The sequence below is a fragment of the Petaurus breviceps genome, unplaced genomic scaffold (genome assembly GCF_028583685.1).
Source record: "Petaurus breviceps papuanus isolate PSGF00001 unplaced genomic scaffold, PetGlider_PUasm1.0 186, whole genome shotgun sequence".
Lineage (NCBI taxonomy): Eukaryota > Metazoa > Chordata > Mammalia > Diprotodontia > Petauridae > Petaurus > Petaurus breviceps.
In genome coordinates this window covers 28647846-28653845 of record NW_027185798.1, presented here as the reverse complement: position 1 = coordinate 28653845, position 6000 = coordinate 28647846, and the positions used below count along the sequence as shown (strand labels likewise).

The 6000-nt window shown below is 51.2% G+C and overlaps 1 protein-coding gene across 1 annotated transcript in view; it reads left to right on the top strand.

The window, feature by feature from the left end:
• Window positions 1-920: 920 nt before the first annotated feature.
• Window positions 921-6000, top strand: part of RFFL (ring finger and FYVE like domain containing E3 ubiquitin protein ligase) — a 67609-nt gene continuing 62529 nt past the window's right edge. Inside the window, exon 1 of the mRNA XM_069089933.1 lies at window positions 921-1030. The gene's annotated coding sequence lies outside the window, so the exon portion shown is untranslated. The remainder of the gene's footprint in view (window positions 1031-6000) is intronic.

The window sequence follows — 6000 nt, the reverse complement described above, 5'->3', positions numbered from 1 at the left end:
GGGTGATGTTACTGTGGTGGAGGTGGAGAAAGTGAAAAAGTTGTTTGGGGAGCGTGCTACCCTCATCCTTTCAGAGATACCAAAGGCAAGGCTATTTGGTTAACAGAAGCAGTAAGGGTCGGTCTCTCCCTCTCCACTAACCCTCATGCATATGTCTCCAGTGTCTCTCTGCTCTTGGATCCCATAGGTTTCTCCTTGTTCCCACCTGTATGTTTGCCTCCCTCTGTCCTCTTAGCACTCCGGGGTGACTGCCCGCGCCACTGTTGGCTAGCCTAGCCCCTGATTCCAAGCTTTGACGTATCCTGGATCTCACTGAGGTGGGTTGTTGCCTAACCTTAGACTCCCTCCAGTTTATCGCACGCAGTTGTTTGTAGGTGGTCATGAGACTGTAAGCTCCTTGAAGGCAGCTTTTCTTCGTTCCTATAGCGCTTCGCACGATGTGGCAGGCATTGCAAAAAATGCTCGTTGCCTGGGCCCCGGGGCTCGAAGACGAGCAGTGCGGCGGCTGCCCTGCTTCATTGCACGCCCACCCTTCTCCTTCAGGGTTTTGGCCCCCCTCCCAAGCATCTGTGCTTCTTGGGAGAGTCGCGAACCCGGTGCCCCTGGATTTCCCAGGCCCTCTTCTGGCCGCCAGGGGGAGCGCGCGCTCCGTGGCGTCCCTCTAGCTACCAGTTTCCCGCGAGGCTCTATGGTGCTGCCCAGGAGAACAGGGGCGGCGGGCGGCACCAGCCGGAGGAGCGAGGAGTGCTCGAGGAGGGGCGGGGCGTGCGCAGTGGGGCGTGCACGGCGGGGCGGGGCTTGAGCGGCGAGGCGGGGCGTGCACGGCGGGGCGGGGCCGCGCCGTGCCCGGGGAGGAGACTTCCTGGGGCCGCCCGGGAGGATGTCGCGGCCGCCCCCCTCTGCCCCTCAGCCCCGGAGACAACGCCGCCGCCGCCGCCGCCGCCGCGGCGCTTGAAGCGACTCCCTCCCCGGCCGGGACGCGGAAGCTGGGCCCCCGCCTCCGCGCGGGCGGAGCGGGGGCCGGTGGCAGGTGAGGCGGGGACCCGGGGGAGGGGGCTCCGCTCCCGCACTCAGCCCCGCTCCCCTCCCCCACCTCCTCTTCCGCCCCGCCCCCCCCCCCCCCCCCCCGACCCCCCGCCAGGCGGGCGGGACCCCGGGGGGGGGGAGGTTGGCGGTGAGGAGAGCCCCGGACCCTTGGAGAGGCCGCCGGGGTCGAAACTGCTTGGGCTGCTCGCTTCCCGGAGTGACCTTGACCAAGTCTTTCGCCTGCGCCCTGCCTCAGTTTACCCTCGCTGCAATAGCCGGGTTCGGACTGGGGTTTCGACCCCAGGCCGCTCCTGAGCTCAGACTCATGCAGACCCTCCCATGTTTTGGGTTCCCGTGGTCAAATGTGACCTGGGGGGTAGTTCTAGCTAACGTTCCTATAGCGCCTACTGTGTGCGGGCCTGTGCCAAGCGCTTAAATGGCCATCGCACCGTTACTGGCCCCGTCTTGTAGAAGGGGACACTGAGGCACAGGAGAGTGCAGGGCCCTGCCCGGGGTGCCCCGCCAGGAAGCGCCCGAGGCCTCCCGCTGTGTGCCCCCCTCCCCCCCGGGCAGCCACCTGGTGGAGCAGCCCAGAGAGCCCTGGGACCCGGCCCAGTGTGACCTTGCGGGAGCTCTGCTTAGTCCCTCCATGACCTCCGAGGTCCACCTCTGAGTGATGCAGCCACTGGGGCTTTCTTGGCAAAGAAGCTGGAGCGGTTTACCACGTCCTCTCCAGCTCATTTCACAGATGGGGAAACTGAGGCCATCAGGGAGAAGGGACTTGTCCAGGGTCACACAGCTAGTCCGCTCCTGAGGCCAGATTTGAACTCTCAAGAGGAATCTCCTTACTCCATGCCCAGCACGCTCCCCATTGCACCACCTGGCTACCAGGCCAGCGGTCCAGTGGCCCAGCATTTGTAAAGCCTTCTTCTGGTGCCTTCCCCCCCTAGGATCCTCCCAGTTTGTCCCCGTCTGCTGCTTGTTTGGGCTTGGCTCCTTTGGGGGGTTGGGGCTATTCTTTGCATTATCCCATTTGTTAAGCCCTGTCCCTTAGAAAGAGTTGAATGGTTGTTGGTTGCCTGACACTTAGAAGCACTAAGCAAATTCTGGCTATTATCATTCCAGCCGCATTCCTGGAAACACTTCCTGCCCTCGGGGATCGTCTATTCTAATGAGGGAGAAGACCCTCCCCCCACTGGAGGGGCCTGCCGGGGGTGGGGGGGTGGGGGGGAAGCCCAGGTGCTCTCTTCTCTTCACTCCCCCTTGTATAGTCTCCGAACCCTTCTTGAACCACCTTAGGTTGGATTGTAGGGGAAGGTACCTTGCTTATGGCTGGAGCTAGAGGTAACTTGACTTTCTTTCCCTCGAGAAGGACCCTATCTTTGATTTTTTAAAAGAATTATCACCACCTTGGAAAACTGCATGCCTGGGATCAGGATCTTTGGGTGTCCCCACCAGTGTCCACTGTCCTGGTGATGATCTGCATTTGCTCCTTGGGTTGGTGTTGTAGTAGCTGCCCAGGGATCAGGCGTGGGTGGGGCAGGACTGGCCTTCCATTTCTATGCCCCATTCAGGCTTGGGAAGCAGGGAATGAAGCAAGACAGTCCTCCGAGCCCTTGGCTCCTAAACTAAACGGGTACAAACCACAGCGAGTTTATTCTTTTCTCTGTTTCTTCAGTCACTTGAACAGAGCATTCTGCTCTGAGCAAAAACTGTGTGCCATTGAGAAAGAATGAGGTGTTAACATTACTGGAACAGCCTTCTCAGCAGGGAATGTAATTGGTGCATTGCACATGTTTTTTTCCCACTCCCATTGCTTTGGATTCTATTTAACATCCAGTGTAATGAGGTGATGAATAAACATGCCTTGGTGTATGCAGCTTGCCAGGCAGAAGTTAGGCTTGTCCTGGGTTCTTAGAGGCATCTGCTGCCTCAGATGCCCTGCCTGGGCTCAGAGGGCTCTGTTCCCTGTAATGGCAGGGACCCCAAGGGAAAAGGAGGCAGTGCTGACTGTTTAATGTCTGCCTTATTGTAAATCTAGCCAGGCCACTCATTTGTGGCTTTTAAAGAGGATTTAAGCTTGACAATTGAGACTTTTCTCCTTGATTTCACAGGTAGAAGGAAATAGGAGGCACATCTGAAATTTTGTTGTGGTTACTTCCAATGGACTAGAGACTATGTTATTTTCACAACTTGGGCAAGGAAGGAAAGCTCAATGCTTTATGAAAATTGTGTCCAAGGTTGACCCAAGAAGAGTCCGGAAGATTGACCTAAATTGACCAAAGGGAGGGGCTCTGGGTGTTAAGTTTTGGACTCATATCAGATAGACCAGTGCCTCCCCTGGTGTGGGGCAACTGACCTTTTCTTCTTAAAATCTTTGTTATAGGGGATGGTTAGGTAGGAGAAGGGGGAAAGGCTATATTGGGAAATACAGGAGATGAAGAAACAAGAGATGAAGCAAGGCAGAGATCTTAGCATGGAATGGAAACTCGGCAGCCTGAGCTATATTTTTGTAGCCTCAGCAACAGACGTGGGGCCTTGTTTCTAGTTACCCCAAGGTTCCACCGAAACTTGAACTCTGATCACTAACAGATACATTAGCAGGTACTTAATGTATTTTGTGTTTCTGGAGTGGCAAATGGAGTGGGTTTTGCCTCCTATAGTTCCAAATTATGATGGTATGGCTAATAGCAAAAGCTTGCTTTGTACTAGGAGAAAAATGTGAATATACTGCAAGACACATTTGAATGTCTATATCTAATTACAGAGACCAGAGCCCTCCACACCTCTGTATTGATCAGCCCAAAAGCTATTATCTTGATCTTTACATTGGAATGCTAGATGGTAAGTTCTCTAAATTGATTAGTTAATTTAACCAGCTGCTAAAAGAGTAGACTACACAGAAAAAGAGAGCATGCCTCGGAAAACTTAGAAGTTAATACAGTTCAGAACTTTCTAATGCAAAGCAAGTTTGTGTAGAGTCTGACTTAGCACCTTTAAAAGCAGAGGGTTAGTGGAATGGGGGAAGGGAATAAGTAGTTTATATGGCACCTGCATGTCCTAATCATTTTACAAATTATCTCATTTGATCCTCATAGTTCCCCTGTGAGGTAGGTCCTCTATTACCCACTTTACAGTTGAGGAAACTGAGGCAAACATGTGAGGTGAATTGCCCAGGGTCACATAGCTGGTGTCTGAGACCAGATTTGAACCCAGTTGTTCCTGACCCCAGGCTTGGCGCCACCTGGCTGTCTTTGTGGCAGCTACTGTGGATATTTCTTGGCAGTGACAAGCATTTAAAGAAGAGGATTTCTCTGAAAAATTAATTTTCTCTTTTTGTGTTCATTTTCAATAAACGAGCAAGTCTCCTGCATGCCAGCTGTGTGCTAGGGCTATAAAGACAGCAGTGAAACTGCCCCCTTGCCCTCGAAGGATTTCCATTCAGAGCGGGAAGGGAGACCACTTGAAAGTATGCAAGTATATGCCCTCTAAATACATGGTCATTCTTTTTGAGGGTAGGGAGGGCACTTGCTGCTGGCAGGATTTGGAAACTTGTGGAGCAGGTTGCTTTGGAGGAAACTGGAAGGTCTTAGAGGGTGTGGGTGAGGAGGGGGCTCCATTTCAGGGCTGGAAATGGAAGGTCTTGTGGCAGAGCAGCCAGCGGGCCAATTGACTGGCATGTCCATCTCCTCGGGAGAGTGATGTATAAGGAGCCCCAAGGGTCTGAGGACTTTCAGTGCTAACCAGTGAAGGTTGTACAGGCCATCACTGGAATTTAATAATGATTAGGGGAGCGTTGTCTTAGATCAGTGCTTTAAAAAAATCACTTTGGTACCTATTTATCGTTGCTGTAACCAAGTTAGCAGCTGTCCATGTCTTGCCTCTTTGACATTTTGTGTGACAGGACTGAGGGCAAGTTGCTCTATCTGGGCCTCAGTATTCTTATCTGTAAAGTGGGGCACTTGGGCCAAATCTGGGGGGGGGGTCTCCTCCAGCTCGTGCCCTACGATCCTATGACTTATTTGGATGAAAAGTGTTATAAAATCTGGAGCAGTATTGGTTAGGCAGCTAATTAATTGCTCACTTTATAAATTTTCTCATTTATGATTTTTACCTACAGTGGAATCCCTGATATTTTAGGAAGTAAATGGGAGGACATATATAAAGTGTTTTTTGAATCTTAAAGCAAATGTTCCTGAGATCACAGATGATACTGGCATTTGTAGACTTGCTTGAAAGTTTGCAAAACTCTGCCCTTGTTATTATCTCGTTTCATCATAACCTACAGGTCATCTTTCCTCCAACTCATCTTACAGATGAAGAAATGGAGGCATCAGGTGACTTGTCCAAGGTTACCCAGTAAGTGGCCAATCCAGGGTTCTTCTCTAGCTCTGTGCACCTAAGCTCTTTCCCCAACAGGAGCTGAGGTGAATAGAATTTAGAAACTAGCAGGGAATTAGAAATGACAGTTACTATTATTATGGACCAAAAGGAGACATATATTGGCCTGCTTTTGTGGTTAGCCAGGAATGGTTTTTTACATTTTAAAATATAATAAAACTGTTTAAAAATATGAAAACCATTCCTTTTTTTTCTTTTGCAGGGGGGAAGGCAGGGCTATTGGGGTTGTGACTTGCCTGAGGTCACTTAAGGCTAGTAAGTGTTAAGTGTCTGAGGTCACATTTTAACTCAGGTCCTCCTGACTCCAGGGCCTGTGCTCTATTCACTGTGCCACCTAGCCACCCTCATGAAAACCATTCTTAATTGGGGCCATACAAAAACAGATCTGTCACAGCTGGCAGACCCCTGTTTTCAACTAGTTATATTGGTCTTTTTTAACAATAATGGTTACTATTAATATTTCTTTAGCACGTAAGGTTTGGAAAGTGCTTTTACATAATAGTGCCTGTGTTCCAGCGTTGTTGTGAGGACCAAATGAGATGATATTTGCTTAAAGCTTTATACATGCCAACT